The 19,550-nt window shown below is 43.6% G+C and overlaps 1 protein-coding gene across 5 annotated transcripts in view; it reads left to right on the top strand.

The window, feature by feature from the left end:
- HIVEP1 (HIVEP zinc finger 1) overlaps positions 1-19,550 on the top strand; it is a 278,338-nt gene that overhangs the window by 89,158 nt on the left and 169,630 nt on the right. Inside the window, exon 1 of one of the 5 annotated variants that reach the window (XM_075585701.1) lies at positions 19,531-19,550. This exon is cut by the window's right edge and continues 116 nt beyond it. The exons of the other annotated variants lie outside the window; for them this stretch is intronic. The gene's annotated coding sequence lies outside the window, so the exon portion shown is untranslated. Of the gene's footprint in view, positions 1-19,530 lie in introns of those variants that run through there. 5 annotated transcript variants of the gene reach the window in all.

Genomic DNA, 19,550 nt, shown 5'->3' with positions numbered 1-19,550 from the left:
ACTGTGTTTGCCACAAGCTACTTTGCCTTAGCCTTGCTTTGTTCATGAGACTCCTGCATTCGCCCCAGACAGAGGTCTGCATTTTGGTTCCTGTACTGAAGCACTGGATCTTCAGTGCTAGTCTTGCCTTGTTACGGAGACCTGCTGCATTCACCCCAGACAGAGATTCCTGTGCTGAAGCGCTGGGCCTCCAGTGCCAGCCTTTTCTTGTTCCTGAGACCTGCATTCTCCCCTTGCAGAGATCTTATCATGGGCTGCTCCCGCTCCTCACTCAGAGGCCATTCCCGCACTTCAGCTGCTACGCTGAAGCGGTGTGCTCCTGACTTCCTGTTGCCGAACTCCAGCCTGGACATCGATTTCTCTACCGTCCCCAACCCTGACCCTGGCGTGTCAAAGGACTACCCTGGCCTCTCCAACCCTGACCCTGCTATGAATGACTACGAACTGCGCAATCCAGAACCGGCTTCGTGGTCTAAGGTTGGTGTATTCACATCCCCACCTCAGCCCCGCGGTCCGGTCCCGGTTTGTGGCGAGCACGTCCGTTACAGATGGATTCTATAAGGCCAAACTTTTCATGTTTGGGAGGTGGAAAGGGACAGATATCCATTTTTTGCTCAAATTTAGTATTGTAACATTGAGCAAACTCACCTGAACCTATTGATATGACTTGTATACTGTATGTCTAAGTATGAGAGAAATTAAGATATGAGGCTTTTTATATATGGAGTCAGACGTTAAACATCAAGAAACGTTATTATTTTTTTTTCTTTCAAGTTGCAAATGTCAACCAATGAGCTGATTTATGACAGGGGTGGGCCTTATGTGTGTTTCAATGCAAAAAGGTCTGGCCATAATTGTTGGCACGTTTGAATAGAAAATTAGAATTCAACAACGGTATGTTTTGGGTTCAGACAGTGACCTCTTGGGGAAAGGAGATATGAAATATGGTAATGTACTGTATAGAGATTTGTTTTATCCTTTTATTTTAAGAAACTGGTCTCATTTATTATATGTATGTTCTTGCAATAATATTTTTCTGTAACCTGAGCACTGTATTTTTTAGCTATATATTAAAGCTGCAGTTCAAGCTGCTGTTTAAAAAAATAATAATCTTTTCCATTTAATATGTGCATCATTACAATCTGCACACTGGCAAGTGGTTGGCTAAACTGCAGATCGATCCGTTCTCCTGTAATCGATCGCTTTGCTCTGGGTTATTTAATTCGGCTATTGCTACAAAACGGTACCCACGACACAAAGTTCTGTGGGGAAGATCATGTGACCAGGCAGGCACTAGATTCAATTGGTGCACTGCTAGAGAGAGGGCAGGGCTCAAGAGCCAGAGCCTGTCTCAGAAGAGGAAGGGGATGTGACTTTGTAAATGGTTTTTATAGAAACAAAAATGCTTGCTACATTAGAATACATTAAAATTGTATTTTAAAAAAAAATGCTACAATTTTCTCATAGTACAGAACTTTTATTAAAAAAAAAGGGTTCTTTACAGTAAGGGCAGTTAAAATGTGGAATTCATTACCCATTGAGACTGTGATGGCAGATAACAATAGATTTGTTCAAAAAAAGGTTGGACATCTTTTTAGATGGGAAAGGTATACAGGGATATACCAAAAAAGTATACATTTGAAGGATGTTGATCCAGGGATTAATCCGATTGCCAATTCTTAGAGTCAGTAAGGAATTCATTTTTCCCCTTAATGGGTTTTTTTTGTTTGCCTTCCTCTGGATCAATAAGTAAGTATAGATATGGAATAAAGTATCTGTTGTCTAAATTTAGCATAGGCTGAACTTGATGGACCTACGTCTTTTTTCAACCTCATCTACTATGTAACTATGTAACATGTAGGATATTGTTTGAACTGCAGCTTTAATTCAAACAAAACTTTGATAAGTGATGCTTTGGACTCTGAATGGTTTGCACGCATTGTATAGTGTAAAGTACATTTTCAGACACATTTTGCTACAAAAGATTTTTGTGTGTTACAGTAAGTGCATAGTTTTTCTTTAATAAACAGGGACTTAAGACCATGGCAGATAGATACATATTTTATTGGCATATTTCTTGGGCAGTGGAAGTGGATAGGTATGATTGCAATTGAGTAAGGGGTTAATATTAACTCATTAAAAGTACCTTGCGGAGGAGAAAGATGAGTTGCTTGAGTAGCCGTGTGTATTAACCCTGCTTGCATATCTAAGTCACGTGCTCACAAGTGTGCTGTTCGTGACAGATGGTACTGTATATTGAAACATAGTAAGGGGAGATATTGTTAATTTGAGTGACCTTTTGTGGAAGGTGAAAAGTGGGTCAGCTAGATAGCTGTGTCCCATATGCTTGTCCCATGTGCAGGTCACGTGCTCACAAGTGTGCCGTATGTGACAGGGCAAAACAATAAACCTTAGACAGAAATGACACTTTAAGGCGTCTCTCAACCCGGAAACTGAAGGGGAGAAGTCCTCTTTAATTCCCTGCATTACAGATCGAGTCCGCTATCTTCCCTGGAAAACTAGCACTTAAAGGACATGCCATAGCAACTACGTCATGGGTCCCTGGGGCCGAAACGCTGGGTCTGCATGTGGAGTATGCTACAATAAAGTAATATTTTTATTCACATTTCTATTCTTGTATTTTTTAGTGCTGGCATACATTTCTTCTTGAGGTGTCCAGTGTGTGTGTGTGTGTGTGTACTGGGTAATCCCATGCAAATGAGCACATAGTGTGTCATCCATCAGATGTCCTGCAGGTTTAAATAATGTGTAGTAAGAATGTAGAAGGAACATATATTTTTGTTTTGTTTTGAGGAGCATCTGGAGAAAAAAGCAGTGACACGTGTACTGTATGATCACTATTCAGTGTGTTTATGTCCCACAGGACTGTGATTTCTGTTTTGTCCTTGCATCCTTGCATATTTTTTGTTATCTTGAATCAATATTAGTTGGTAGACTTAACACTTCTGCTTTCCAGTATTATCTGAAATTGTTTATCAAAGCATATTTTAATGCATAATGAATAAATCATTTATTTGGCGATAAATTTGTATCGTGATACAAGGCTTGCTCCTGATTTTTTTTTAAGAATTGCTAAAGATGGAGTTATTTTAAACATTTTTATTTTAATCTTTCTCGTGTCGTTAATTGTTTAGTGAGTCTTTGACATCATTGGCAACGATTTTCATACTTCACTGTCTCGGTTTCACACTAGTGGAAGTGTCGAAAATGTATTTAAAGACACTTTCAAAAGATGCCAAAAACATCGGTTTCTGAGTTGAGGACCAATAATGTCATTTCTAGCTGATTTGTGATCCCGTTCCTGCGGAAGAACATGCGATTCCTGATTTGACTTATTTCTTACGAGAGCTACAAATATGACCACAGGGTCACCAGTAGAAAGTGACATTGCAGCTTTCTATTGGTCGCCGGAGGCAAGGCTACTTTGTGTCCACTGGGCAAGTATCCTTAACAGGCGGACAAAGATCTTTGCATTTGGGAACCAAGTGGCTCCCCAGACGCTGGGGTTACCAGTTCAAGTTTGTAAAAAAAAATTAACCAAAAATAAAAACCGTACAAATCGAGAGCGGAGACAAATTATTGTTTTTAAAACATGAATTTCAGACAATCATTACCGCAAGTGGTTTGGTTTTCTTTGTCTGTGCAACATCTCTGAAAGTTCTTACTGGTATTATCATTCATTTATATGTCGCCAACATGTTCCGCAGCGCAGTGCAACGTTCGGGTAAGGACAAGAACAATACATAAAATACATAACGCCATTTGCAAAAGACTTCCTGTCGTGGTGCTGTGTGAATTCACAATGCTTGTCATTCGCGTAGAGCAGGGGGTCTCCAGACTCAGTCCTCAAGAGCCGCCAACAGGACCAGCTTTTATGGATATCCCTGTTTCTTTGACTGAGCCACTGATTGAGCCACCTGTGTTGAAACAGGGATATCCATAAAAGCTGGCCTGGTGGCGGTTCTTCAGGACTGAGATTGGAGACCCCTGGCATAGAGTATTAATCGCCAGGGTTGCGATGCAAATTACCCGTAAGTCCACACTGCACAACATTGTACGAAAACATACCAGAATTACTTTGTAGAATGTGATGTGACCTGTGACAGGAATAGGTTAATTTAATCCTTTCAGTGTACATTCAAGACGCGTAGAAAATCTAAACATTTTGCCGTTTTCTTGATTACAGTAATAAGCACACAAGTTTATTTCCTCCTCGAGCCTGCCAAACAGTTGTACAGCTGGAGTGTCACAGCTGGGATGTGTATAATCCCCCAAATAAAAGGTAATGTCTTTTACAAACCAGGCCAAGGGACCTGCAGGGCTTGAACAAATGATGTTTTTGCAAACTGGTACTGATATTACTTTCCCCGAGCTAAGGTTAAAAAGAAAATGGCTTTATAATGTCAGTGTACTGCTAAATTTCACTTTCCATGGGAAACATAGTTGTTTCAGTTTCTACTTACAGTACTTCAGACTATTTTCTACATGTGTTTTACTTAAAACAATGCATAAGTAGAATGTAATCATTTTGAAAAAAGGCTTCATTTTGAATTAGACTGGCTCAACTTGTCTTTCATTTATTTTCTTTTTTTCAGTTTTGTGTTCTACAGGCTCTCTCTCTCCACCTCTCTCCCCCCCTCTCTCTCCCCCTCTCTCTCTCCCTCTCTCTCTCCCCCCCTCTCTCTCCCCTCTCTCTCCCTCTCCCCCCCTTACCCCCCCATAGCCTGACTCTCTCTTCCTAACACTTTATCCATGTCCTTAAATCTCTCTCTTCCACCCCACAACCCTTGGGTGTCAGCCTGTCTCCCTCCATGGCTGTCTCTCACTCTAACTCTATATATCTAATCCTCCCTCACATGTCTCACACATGCCTCCATCCTTACATAGTCTATGGAAGAAAATACAAATACTTTGAGCAGAGCAGGACAATACTGCCTCTTTTCCTCACTCTTCTCACTCTTCTCCCCCCCCTCCATCAGTTACCCCACTCTCACTAATTCCCTCCCCCGACACACACACAATCCCCACCCCAAATACATTAAAAAGAAAACACACCCCAAATATTTATAAACCCACCCCAGATACATTAAAAAACAATCCCCCCCAAATACATATAAAACCCCTCTCCTTCACCCCCCCAAATACATATTTACCAAAAACGAAACAAATACATGTATCTACCTTGGGGATGGTCCTCTCATTGGCGCCGGGCCTGGCTCTCCCCCAGCTTGCAGGCCTCTCCCTCACTCTGTCCCATGGTGAGTGTCTGATGCTGGCATGCGCCAGGTCTCTCTCATGCCGGCGCGCACCAATGTTAGAGAGGCATGGCGCACTCCTGCATCAGACGCTCAAGGTGAGACCGAGTGAGGGTGAGACCGAGTGAGGGTGAGACTGAGTGAGGGAGAGGCCTGCAGCTGTGGGGTGCCCGGTGGCCGGACAGAGCAGGTTCTGGGCCCGGGACACCTTTCCCGGCTCTCACCCCCTTGTTGGCGGCCCTGAATGTGCGTGCCCATGCCTTTTTGAGGCGACACCACTCGCCATTCCTGCAGACCTGTTCTAAGCTTTCTAGAGCTATTCTAATAAAAGAAAGTTCTGATGAAAATCCTCTTATGTCGTAGAAAAACATGGTTGTATAAGCAGAAGTTTCTCTTTGATTACATGAACAAACACTGTTACACCATTTGATATATTGTATCTGTCTCCCACTACAATGTTTAGGTTATAAGATGTTTGGGGCACATTGTTTCTGTATGTCAGTAGCACTTACCCTTGTATTGACCTTGTATTGTTTTGTTCAGTCGGTGTGCATCTCATTTTGAACAGTGACAATACCTGTTCAGCTCTATATAAAAAATCTGATGAATCTTTAATTGCGGTCTGATTATATCCCTTCGCTTGCTTGAACGGAAAGCCAAAAATCAGTGATTTAGACAAGTTCATTACCATAAGAGTGAACATACTTTTGTTTTTAAACGTTGAAGATTTTGTTAATTTTGACAAAACACTACATATCTGTACTCCGAAAACATGAAACCAACCGGCACACATTAAAAAAAAAAAAAAAAAAAAAAAGTAGCCTCAAAATATTAAAAAAAACAAAAAAAACATAAGTAACAGTAGCTATACAAAATGAAACTAAAACAGCGTTAGGATTTTAATCTCAAGGGCACCTGTCTTGGACTTGTGATGTCATTTATGACACTGGCAAGATGAGGCATGCTAAAATGCATTGGAATCAGTTACTAATCTGTCTAGTCACAAAACAAAACTTGTAAAATGTGCTGTCCTAGGAGAAGCAGAAGCCAAAGGAAATCTGGATGAATCTTAATTTACAGTGTCATAAATTACACAGTTATTCAAAGGTGACTGTCATCATTTTATTTCAGATTCCCTTTTGTGTAGCTCCACTGGTGTGTGTAGTACTTATTTTTTCATTTTTTAAAGTAATAGTCTTTGCTGCTTGCAATTTTATTATTGTTTTTTTTGTTTCATCTTACCTGAACTGGGGGACCTTCTGTAACTAATCGTTGTTGGTCCTATGACTGCCAGGGATCCCCTGCTTCCCCATTGATGACTTGGTTTATCCACTAGGCAATTCGTGCCCGGTGGGCACAAAATGGTCGAGATTATGTTGTAGCTTTCTTTTGGTGTACATGTTGGCATGTTTGTAGTGTGTTTAAAAAAAAAAAAAGGAGAAGAAATAACCAAAAATATACATTTACATTCCTGTTTACAGTGATGTGGGGAGTAAGTGGAGTTCGGGGGACCAAGAATCATCTCTGGTGGACACCAGGTTGAGTTAAGCTTAACATTGCTGCTTTAACATATGAGTATGTAGCCTATTTTAATGCGTATACTTTTCATGTGCACTTTTGGGAAGACTCCAGACAGTTTGGGGATTCCTCCTATTAAAGGGTTCTTTCTGTGATCCAGTACAGCTGACAAAAAGGAGGAACTAGCTTAGGGTTTCACTATGACTTAAAGCATGATCTCTAGGTACTTTCCAAATAATGAAGGCATGACAAGTTATGTGGTTAGCCAAGTGTGATCTGACAATGCTGTCAACAGCTGCTGTACAGTATATCACATCTTCTTCACATAGAAATTCCAGATTTTCACAAATGGCTGTAACCAGCAGCACTGGGCTTTGTTTTTTTTTTGTTTTAAAAAAAATCACATTTCCACTTAACTGTTGTTAAACACATAGGGCTATCATTCAAGGAAGCAGGCAGAGGAAATCCAACCCCTCCCAGCTCATTTTTTTTTTTGAGACTTGAAAGTTGGATTTCCCAAAACAAACTGTTTTTAAACACTGACGAGACTGTAACAATGGTATTTGGGAGCAATTCTAAATTTCTAAAGCTACCAATGACATAGCTTCAGGTCAGAACCAACGCTAATACCACCCTAACCTGTTACTAGTTTTAAATATCTGGGCATATGGTTTGTCTCCCACTTAACATTTAGGTTTCATATTGATACCCTGATAACCAAAACTATGCCAAACTAGGTGTACTTTATAGGAATACATCCTCCCTACGCCCGCTGCTCAGAAAGCGTATCGCACAGCAGATGCTAATGCGAATTACAGACCATGGGGACATAGTATACGGCTCGGCACTCCAAACTCACCTTGGCAAACTAGACACCCTCTACAACTCAATATGCCGTTTTGTTCTCCAATGTAACTACAACATACATCACTGCGAAATGCTCAACGAACTAGATTGGTCATCACTGGAGTCTAGGTGCAAAATACATCTTTCCTGTCTTGCCTTCAAATATGTTCTGGGCAAGCTACTCAACTATCTGAACAAGCTCCTCACCCCTATCACCTGCAGCACTTATAATCTGAGATCTGACTCCAAACGATTGTTTGCGGTCCCAAGGTTCAACAAAGTATCTGTCCGCTCCTCCTTCTCTTACCGTGCACCCCACAACTGGAACAACCTACCGGAGACTTTCAAAGTCACCACCAAAACTAAAGCTGTCTTCTCACATTTACACTGGCCTGTAACAGTTTTATATGCCGAAAAGATTAAATATGTTAAACAGTTCATGCAATGTCTTTATACATAATGTATAACCCTCTTCACTTAATGTAACTATGTATTTGTAACCATGTATCTGTTATCATAACTCTATGCCCAAGAGATACTTGAAAACGAGAGCTAACTCTCAATGTATTACTTCCTGGTAAAATATTTTTTAAATACAGTAAATAATAAAAAAAGAAAAAGAATAAATGTTCAGGGAGCAAGATGGCAATATTATATGAGTTCAACTCAGGTGGAGGTGAGTGGGGGGGTGGGGGTTGCTGCTGTAAGGTGTACGGCTTGATCTATAGTAGGTGCTGTGCGCCTGTGCGAACGCGCGTACACGTGACGCACACTTTTTGTGTGTACGGTCTGTGCGCTGCCGGGAGCGACAGGCTGGGAAGATACTGTGTGTGTGTGTGTGTGTGTGTGTGTGTGTGTGTGTGTGTGTGTGTGTGTGTGTGTGTGTGTGTGTGTGTGTGTGTGTGTGTGTGTGTGTGTGTGTGTGTGTGTGTGTGTGTGTGTGTGTGTGTGGATGGTGAGTTAATAATTTATGAAATAATTGACATGTATGAATAAAAATTATTTTTATTGTGCAATGTTGATAAATATATATACACATACACACATACATACATATGTATGGTAGTGGCACAAAAATGTACTTTTCCCTGCCTTCTCCCCGATCGCCCGGCTCCACGCTCACTGCCGTGCGCACTGTTCTATCAGAGGCTGGCTAACCACAGCCAATTATAAGTGCCGCGCACGCACGGCGCAGCAAGCGTGCCCACTATATTACGGGCCTAAGAATAAAAGAGACTATATTTTTGTATAGGCCAGATATAGTATAGAAAAGTCTCCCTCTCTCTTTCTTTAAGGATTATGTGGTTATGCATGTTAGGGTAGGACCACTGGTTTACAGATAACGCAAATCCTGTCCCAGTGCAATTTATCTGGTAAACCAACGAGTACAACTTCCTGAATACATTTACTTTGGCAGCCCTCACTTAACCGACTCTTTCTCAGGAAATCCACATTTCACTTAAATTAAGAAGAAAAAAAAAAAATATATATATATATATATATATATATATATATATATATATATATATATATATACAGTATATGTCGGCGCAGAAAATAGAAATACACGTTAAGATCTTGGAGTTATATCACCCAGGTGCTATGCCTGCATTACCAATATTTTAAAATCCACATACTGTACCTCTCCCCTTAATAGTAATACTTTAAATAAAGTACAAGATTTACTGTAGGAAAACATTACTGCTGACGTTGACTTTCTGTGGAACATTGTAAATCCCCTTTGTATTTGTCACTTAGATGGAACGGAATGAATTTCTGCAGAAAGGACGTCTGTGTTGCAGTATAGTTGGGGCACATTTGAACAACACGTTTCTTCTGCAGAGTTGCTAAAGTCAATCATTGGAAAGTTTGGCATGACCTACCTCACGGTCTGACGTTTGTGTTATCACGATATTCAGAAAGAGTTATCGCAAGTCAGAAACCCCTGAGGTAGGAAAATGCCAATAACCGCTCAGGATAGCAGTGTCCTTATCTCAGCCTTTTTCTAAGTTCTTCCGGTGCGATCTGCCTGCAGTCTGTAAGAGCTGCTCAGAGAGAAGCTGCATCTCCCTGCAAAGCTCTTACAGGCGATCGCGCAGTTTTTATTTGATTTTAATAACCGATCATTGAAGCAGGGGGTCTCCAGAGCTGAGCCGGATTAATTTCAGGACCGGGAACGCCCTCGAGTTACAAACCCCGGTATGGGGTGCCGGTATCTCCTTGCATTGTTTAAATCTCCCGCGTCGCATGGCCGGTACATTTAAACTTTGTGGGGTTACCGGAACTCCATGCTGGGGCCTATAACTCGGGAAGCAGGGGGTCCCCGAGGCTAATATTAATGCGGTTCAGCTCCGGGGACCCCTGTTCTGCTTCAAAACTGGGTTATTAAAATAAAATAAAATCAGCTTCATTACCTTAGTGGCTAGCTGCTAAGGCAGGGATGCGAAAACTTTTATGTTTGCGCCCCCTGTCTGCTCCCCCCCCCCTCCTTACTGGCATCGGCGGCGTCATGTGACTTTGCGTTGCCATTTGACCCCGTGGCATACTTTGATGCTCCGTTGTCATGGCGACGCATCGCCGAAGAGCCAGCTGAGATCAGGTAAGAGTGAGTTACAGAAGCCTCGCACGGCCCTCGGCACTTAATTTAAATGTTGTCGGAAAGAGTGCGGGGCCTCTGTAAATGTTGCGTCCTCCCCTCCCAGAAAATCTTGCACGCCCCACAGTTTGCGCACCCCTGCACTAAGGTAACGAAGGGGTTAAACTAGTGTAGCCAGATCCCCTCTGGCTCCCCGGTCGTTCCAGTCCCCCTTCCTTACCTCCGCGCTGTGCTGGGGTGCTGCTGTGGGGGCGAGAGTGTCACCGGTGGCTCCTGGCAGCGTCGGAGGCAGGGCGCTGCCATCTTTACTGTGTCTGCGTATGCACAGAAGTGATATGGCGGCCATCTTTCGGTTGGCGATAGGCTTGCGCAGACGCGATGCTGTGGCCATTACTGTGAGGGAGAAGTGGCAGCAGAGGCACTCCGTAGCGCAGGGCCAGCACCAGTTAGCGCATGCGTAGTTAGGGTGATGCGGCGGCCATTACTGTGATGTGCAGGTACCGGGAGACTCGCGCATGCGCAGTGCAGATCGCGCACGCGGCCCCAATGCAAAAGAGGTCTGCAAGGGACTTAAAGTGCCAGGGTGCTTAAAGGTAGAGATACCACCTGACGCCAGGAAGCCAATAGGGCTTACAGCTTCCCCTGAGGAGAGATGCATATTGGCGCGCTCAAACAGGAAGCGTCAGTTGGAGCTGGGAGACGGGAGGGTGGGTATGTGCAGGGAGCAAGTGGCTCCTGCACTAGGCCAAACATCCCCCTTAGGCCCCAACTCATCACAGCTTGTGGTTGCAGCAGGGACTCCCCTTAGGTTAGGGACAGGGTCCTGTAGAACCTAGACAAGTGAGGGTCCAGCCAGGAAGCGTGGATATCCTGGCCTTGTTGTTGAAGGTGAATTATCCTCTGCAGTAGCAGAGGCAGAGACTGTCCAAAGGTGGATCACTCCATGCGGGAGTCACCCATCGTTGAGGCTGAGGCGTCCTGGATCATCTCCTGGAGAAAGGGATTCCAAGCAAGCATCTGCGCGCCCGGATGTGGACATACCCAGTAGGTACCATCATCTCTACACGTACACCAACCAGTATGCCTTATCTAGTACGGCGCTGATCACGCCTAAGGGTGGGGTTGTGGGTCTCTTGTGGAACTCTTGGGTCTCGGGGTATACGGTGCTGGGTGGAAATAAGGTGTGGGGTACAAGGCCCTGCGAGGTGACCGGGTAGTTGTACCATTAGTGTTACAGAGTGACACCGTTGCTGATGTAATTGTTCTGTTCTGCATATACAGTAAACTGTTTTATATATACTTCGGTGTATTGGTTACTGTATGTGGGTCCTGTGTTGGGGGTCATTCTACCCTACACAGGTGGAGGTGCTGTAGATTGTGAGTATCTTTCCAGAGGATACACCCCAGGCTCTCACTGGCGGAGGTTCAGGCCTCCTGTGAGCCTGACGGTTATTTATTTATGTGCCACACAACGTTTCGACCAACAGGTCTTTCTCAAGTGACTAGGCATGAGAAAGACCTGTTGGTCGAAACGTTGTGTGGCACATAAATAAATTTTCTTTATTTAGAAATCCGTGGAGCGCTGGATCCTTCTTTTTTCCTAAGTTAACTTTAGATTTTTCTGGCAGGTACTTCCTTGAACCAGCAGCACCGGTAAACTGTATGCTTTATCTTACCTTATTTGTGGAGTGCAGCCTTAACCCTCTTTACATAGCATGACAGGTATTGCACCACACCTGGTAATGCATGTAGATTTCCCCACAGGGTCCCTATCTGCGATTGGGGGGACGGGAAAGTGTGTTACACTAGAATACCTGTTTTTTTGGAGGTAGAAGGGGTAGGTGGAGGGCGTAGTTGCCCCAGAGTGGGTTATTGGGCCTACCGAGGTTGTTGCGGGAGGAGTTAACCCCTTAATTGCCTTAGCGGTTACTAACCCTCCCGCTTCCCACATGAGGCCTAACCACCCACCCCGGGACAACTACATCCTTCACCCCCTCTACCCCCAATATACATTAAAATACAATACAAACACCAATACTAGTCAATAAACCCATTTATTGCCAGTGTGGTTACCTATGCCCTCAATGGGAGCAAAGATAATAGCAATGAATGGGCACCCCTATACCCACCTAGCAATATAAACAGAATGTAAAACATATTAAGCTTTACACCAGGGCCCCCTTTTAATAATAAAAAAAAACGATTTTTTTTGGGGTGCACAGATTTTTTCCCTTAGTAGATAACATATATATCTATACGCCAGGCGCATCCCATTTCTGTGCACTGTAATATTTAACTAAAACCATTTTGACACTGCGCACATTGAGAAAAACAAGGTTTGTATATCGGCGCACACAAGCACCATTAAATTTGAGGCGAGAGATCTATGTTAGTAGTGTCCCAAGCACTATATACACCCCCCAAACTTCCCTCCAAATAATATCTGGAGATGCACTTGTACTCAAAAAGGAGCACACCGTAGGCTGTAATTTATACCTGCTCCGACGAGGCGGCAGCGCGATCCGGCGACGTCATCCTCTCAATGCCGCCGAGCGGCATGTTGAACTGCAGGCAGGAGACAGAGGAGACAGGGAGGCGTGGGGGTGAGCGTGGGCGCCTCATTATTTATTTATTTATAAAATATTTTACCAGGAAGTAATACATAGAGAGTTACCTCTCGTTTTCAAATATGTCCTCGGCACAGAGTTAAGACAAATAATACATGGTTACAAATACAGTTACATAAGTGAACAGGGTATACATTATATACAAGACATTGCATGCACAGTTAAAGAAAATATATATTATGGGCGTATATCATTGGCTGAACCGCTCACGTGACGTGGCTGTTGCTCCTGAATAACAAAACCTCCTGTCTGCTCTCCAGTCTGCCGCTTTGTAGTTTAGCGCTGCGCACTCGTCACCAGCAGTATGTTCGCTTTAATTGGATTTCTGCATTTTGTTTTTGAGCCGCGAACGAAGCCCCCGGCTGATTTTGATATAATCACGGCCTTAGATACCTGGGGGATATGCAAAGTATATTTAAATGACTCACACCCCACACTTCCTAACAGATTTCCATGAGACCTATACTGACAAGCCTAAGGCCCCGGACATGTTTGGCGCTTGCTTGCGGAAGCGTGCTGACGCGCGCTCCCGCTCACCACTGAGCCCCTACAGCCGCAATTAGAGCGGCTTTAGTAGGGGCTCACCTGCGCTTCCGCGCGCTTGCGGAAGCGCAGGTCTTAAGGGAATTTTAAATTCCCCCGCTTGCCGGCGAGACAGGCCGGTCACGTGAGCGGTTCGCCCAATGGGGGCGAACCAGCTCCGTGACGTCACTGGCCCGCCCCCGGCCAGTGACGCGCACGCCCCCGGCCCGCCCCCGGACCACCCCCTGACGGCTGCTGACAGTGCGTGCGGAAAGCAATCGCAAGTCCAGGGAAAGCACCCGCTTTCCCTGCGCCTCAGCGCGCCAGCAGGGACCATGGACTCGGCCTAATTCCCCCTGTGATGAAGAGGTTTACTAGTGTCAGTATCCACAGGATCAGAACCCACAACCTCTGCTATTCAGGGGAGCAGCTCTAGCATTGAACTAATCCAGATGCTGGAGAGCTCCACTGACAGCATATTGTAGATCTTAACTGCTCACACCTAATCATACTCATGTACACTATCCTGTCCACCTTTAAAGCAGACCTCTTCCAGGTACTGTATGCCACTTTTAGGTTAAATCCCTGCATTAACCTCAACAGCCTTTAGTGCATATGTCATATTAAGGGAAATGCCTCTTGTATCAGTACGAACGTCCGGGAAAAAAATAATCAATGTTATTTAGGACAAGGAAGCGCAAATTTTTTGCCCTGCGCCCGCCTGCTGGCAGTTCCCCTTTCTCTGCCCCCCCCCCCATCTTACCTCACCATCATGACATCACGTTGCAATGGCAACGTGATGTCACATGACCTTGCGGCGTCAAATTGCCATGGCGACGCATCTCAGAAGCCGCCAGAGCCAAGGTAAGTAAGGTTTACAGAGCCCTTCGCCGCTTCCCGGGCACTTCATTTAAGAGCCTTCGGGAAGTGTGTGGGGCCTCTGTAAACCCCGTGCCCCCCCCGCAGTCAGTCTCGCCCGCCCCCCAGTTTGCACACCGCTGATTTAGGGAGTAGCACTGGGTTAACTTTGTGTTATTAATTATAACGTTAACCTAAAAAGGGTGCCTCTGTCCACCAGAGGTTATGCAAAGGTCACTATTCTATAACATTAGATGAACATGAACTAAAATAATAAATATTCTGCACAACTCTTGGGGGATAAACGTATTAGGCCAGGTCCCCGCTGGCTACTGCAGCGCCCGTTGTGGCTGACGCTGCAGGGGGGGCTGCTGCGCTGCTCCGACAAAAACTCCTGCTCTCAAGAAAATTGAGATCAGGAGTCGCGACAGAGCGCTAGGCCATGCCTCCTGGTGGTTCAGCTAATGAGGGCGAACCTGCCGGGTGACGTCACGGCCGTGCCCTCGTCACTCCCCCGTCACGCTCCCCTCCCAGCTGTCTTTCCCCCTGCAGCTCACTGCAGACCGGGGGACTCGGCAGCACACGCCGCCTGCCTCGCAGACGCGCGTGCAGCGCAGGGAGCGGGGCCGTAGCCTTAAACTGCGTAAACCGCTTTTTAGTGCAAAGTTTTTGTACGAAAATCTCATTTTAAATTGCTCTTGTGTGTGCCTATATACTAACCAGAATTTAGTTTATGGAACATAGATTAGTAAAACTGGGGGATTATGGACAACAGAAAAGTGGATTAACCAAGTGGATGAACAATTTCAGTGAAGAAGCGTCAGGTGAGCAGGCATTGCCACCTAAGAAGAAGTGGTGATGTCACCACTGGTGATGGTGATTTTCCCGGGGAAAAGAGATGTCGAGAAAAACACAAACAGGTTTGCAGTGGTTAGTATAAAAGCAATTAAAATGCTGCTTTGATTTGAACGAAATACTTCTAATTAGAGACAATGACCCTATCATAGAAATCCTGGAATAATGAGAGACTGTCAAATACCTAAATGACGAGAGCAACAGGGAACTATTTTGAGGGATCACGAAAAGCAAGGTCAAGGCTTCATTGCAGTAAATCCAGAAAATCCACGAGGGTATATGTATCAAGGCAAAAGTGGTGCAATACTGGGGCAAGAAATCTGCACTGTATTGTATATATGAAAGGACAACATCCTAATACATTCCATGGTATTTTCTCTGTGATACATCTGGTGCAGTTTGTTTTGCTCCAGAATATGCACCAGTTTTGCCTGGATACATATGACCCATAGCCTGGCAAACTAACGGGAAATGTGAGAAAGTACTTGCTCGACATGGGCCAGATTCCCAGAGCCTGGTTAAGTGATAACGTCAAGTTGAGCCTTACCGTCTATCTTCAAAGGCTAATAACATAACGTCAAGACATGTTTACTCCCATAACCAGCATTGTGTTAATTATAACGCGTTGGGGATCATGATATACAAAGGAGGCGTTTAGCCGAACATTGCATATTCACTGATGTCTGTTATGGTTAACGTGGGAACTTAATGTTACATTAGTTAACTCTGGGGTTCGCACCTCCAGTCCTCTAGACCCCCACCCAACAGGTCCGGTTTTAAGGATATCAGAACAGGTGGCTCGATCAGTGGCTCCAGTCTTTGACTGAGCCACCTGTGCTGAAGCTGGGATATCCCTATAAGGATGTCCTTAAAACCTGTCCTGATTAGGGGTCTTGAGGACTGGAGTTGAGAACCCCGGAGTTAAATCATACCTAAACTTGCCATTGCTCCCATCCACAGGAGGTGGAGGATGAGGGCGCTGCTGTTTTAGTTGAGTACTCATTGATTTATATACCTCCCAAAACACTCCTATACAACACATGGAGAGATACTGTACCCGTGAACACACCTCAGATACCTGGAAAATAGGCTAATTTAAATCATTTTTATATAGTTTGCATAATTGAATTAGTTTATTTCCCAGGTTTTTCCGGTGTGTTCACAGGTACCTTCTTCAGATGTTGTATATAGGAGAGCTTTGGTAGGTAAATGTCAATGGGTACTCTCCTCCTCGTTCTCTCTTCCTCTCTGGATGGGAGTAATTCACAAACCTTCTTAACATCACGTCTTTGGAAGCTGGAGCAATGTTGCTCATGCTAATGAGATGAACAACAGCCGTTGTTTTTGCATATCATTAGCTTAGTGGAAAATAACTTCCGTTCCTGTTTTAGGTACTGGAACGTGATGTTATGAGCCCTGACTTAATTAAGCTTAGTGGATTTAGCCCTAGAACTGTAGTGGGTGTTTGAAACAGCACGTGGCAGAGATTAATTAAAATAACTAAAAATGCTTAGAATAGGCTCTGCAACACATCACCTACCCTTTTTCCCAGCAACGTGTTTGATGTTTTGCAATATTTGCTTTGCGTTTGTTGTAGCTTATCTGACTCCGTACACACTACCAGCGTCAAGAAAAAAACACTAAGGCTGATTTGAGTTAAGCTGCAACTGATCCTAATCACTTTATTTGACAGTACAAATGTGTGAAAGTGAAACTTCACAACTGACTGGTATTTCTCTTAATATCTGTGGTGTCTTGCAACATATTACAGTAAGTCACAGGATGCTCAGAATATGAAATGCAGTGTTTTTTTTGTTGCTTTATTTTGCATGTATACAGGATTCATAGGGCAACTAAACAATTAAGTTACCCTTCAATTGTAGTGTTCAACATTGTAGTCTAAAGATTAACTGATTTAGTGTGGTTGGATACTTGAAACATCAGTTTGTGTTGACGCTGTACTTGTAATATAACATATTATCACTGAAGATCAATGCTCATAAATGTAGAGACATTAATAGCAGGAATCCCTCATGTTCAACATTTTCCCAGAATATAGAGCTGAATCGCACTTTTCTTAACCCACAAGGTCCCTTAGACTCCAGTTACATTTACTATTGTATGTGCTGCTTCTTTCAATATGGCTGCCGGGTCAGCCTCTTTACCATATGCCTACAGAAAGCTGGAGTGCCATCCGGGTTTGACATTGCAGTTTCCATGTTATTGACCCCCGGAGCTATCAATAGCGTGATTCAGCTTCATAGGATCTCCCCATTTAGATTATAAATATGTATTTTTTTAAATGTCTTTGCAGTACATTCAGAATACAGGTACAGTGCATGTTACGACTTGGCTGTAATAATTAATGAACTGATAAAGGGGAGTGTGACTTTGAAACAGGTCCCCTTTTTCTCTCTGTTACTATTATTGTAGTGAGTAGAAGCATGTAAATGATCCCATTTGACCTTTAACTTCTCCGGTGCTACACGTGCTAACCTAAAATAAACAGTCTGAAGAAAGAAGAAAAAAAGTTTCCTGTAGTGTAGACGGCTTTGCAGTGAAGCCTAAAATGATTAAACAAGGATTCTGTTATATTAATACAATGCCAAGGTCACGCACTTTTTTTGTTTTTAATTTTGGCATTGCCCAAACTGAGGGAATAAATAAAGATGGTTTAACTGCAGTTATTTTAGAGATGATCCCAGTTTTTAAAGGTTAAAATGAAGCTCAAATGTTGTTGTGTACACTGTAGGAGAAAGCATGTCCAGGAAGGAGCCAGAAACAGCTGTTGTTGATCTGTTGTTGTTCCAGTAGGAGCCTTTTTACTGTCATAATTTGTTCTACCGCATGTGAACTGTTTCAGGAAACAATCACATTGAAATAGGGTTTATTTATATTCTCTTGAGAATTCTTCTTTAGGCAGTCAGTCACCATCTGTCATTGCTTCTACCTCCCAATCTCACGTGCAAACCACATGCTCATTAGGTCATCTGTACTGTGCCATTGGCAGATGAAGTAATGGTACATGCATTAAATCAGCAGTGGCACTTTGAATAGGTGGTGTTGGTGTCACCAACAAGCCTGGCTATGGGTATTTACCAAAGGTTATGATTGTCAAAGATGGGTGTATCAGATTGCAGGCTAATCCGGGCCTCAGTCTAATCCTGTGCTCGTTACTGCACATTCGAAACTGGGCCAGTCTATGAAAATTAATATGTCCAATGATATGTAAAATTACATTTTGCCTAATGGTATATGTAGATGCATGTCTTAATTTCCAAAATAGATCTAAAAAAAAAAAACCCAAAGCTTTTAATTTGTAATTTAAACAGGACTTTGTAGAATTGTTATAGTGACATATGAGGAAGATGTACCTATTTGCTTTTTATATGCATAACCATTTATGAATCTGCCTGACAATCTACTCATTTGACAGCAAAACTAATGAAGAAACTTTGCTGGGGTTATTTGCACTATTTTAGATTATGCAAATAATGTATTACACGATGCGAGCTACTCCTTCCATACTGACCATAACAGGCCTCATTAAGCCCCTTTAGTACAAACTATACAACTATACAGCAGGGGTTAAAGATGAGTTTGAAAGGCAGGAGCAGTTGTGCAGTGAGTAAGGAAGGCTCTTGAAATGCCTTGCACTGCAGCACCATGAATACAGTATTACTTTGCTTCCCAACCGAGAAATGTATAATAATGCAGTGTGATGCAGTATGGAGAACACTGCACACTGACCATTGCTAATATCCCTTCTCTTTGGTGGGCAGACACCAAGAACGTTGAAACTTTCTTAATGTTTGAGATGACTTGGAATTAGAGGTCACCTTGAACAGGGCAACCACAACATCGCCACATCTACTGTGTCGACTCTGAAGAAGAAAAAGCACGGGGCAGCAAGGAAGTTTAAATAGATAGTGTTAAAATATATTTTAGATGGTAAACTCCGTGGAGCAAGACCTTCCTTACCTACTGTACCAGTCTATCATCATGTTGTCATGTTATTGGAAGTGTCCTCACACCCCATTGAACTGCACTGCAGAACACGTTGTATGTTATAAGTTAATGATAATATATAACGCTCCTTTTTCCCTACAGAGAATGCAGCTAAAGTTTTGAACTTTATTAAGCCCTACCCCCTGCTAATCAGAGACATTGTTGGCTTCTTGCTTTGTGCTGCTCTTCTGTAACCTTTGTTCAGGGCTGCATAGGCCTGCAGAACTCCAGAAAGGGTTAAGGCGCAGGGTGCAAGGCTGCAGAGAGAGAGAGAGAGAGAGTGAAAGAGTGGGGTGGGGAAGGAAAGGGATTTGTTTTGACTGCTGACATTTGTGGCCTCCTGGCAGCCTGCCATATTCCTACTGCTTGCGTCAGGCAGGGGGGCGGCCCCAGTGTAGCTACTGTTGCTATGGGGAGATAGCGGGGGTGGATTCCTAGGTTCCC

The sequence above is a fragment of the Ascaphus truei genome, chromosome 2 (genome assembly GCF_040206685.1).
Source record: "Ascaphus truei isolate aAscTru1 chromosome 2, aAscTru1.hap1, whole genome shotgun sequence".
Taxonomy (NCBI): Eukaryota; Metazoa; Chordata; class Amphibia; order Anura; family Ascaphidae; genus Ascaphus; species Ascaphus truei.
Note: the sequence above shows the minus strand (reverse complement) of the source record. Positions and strands in the feature narration are given on the sequence as shown.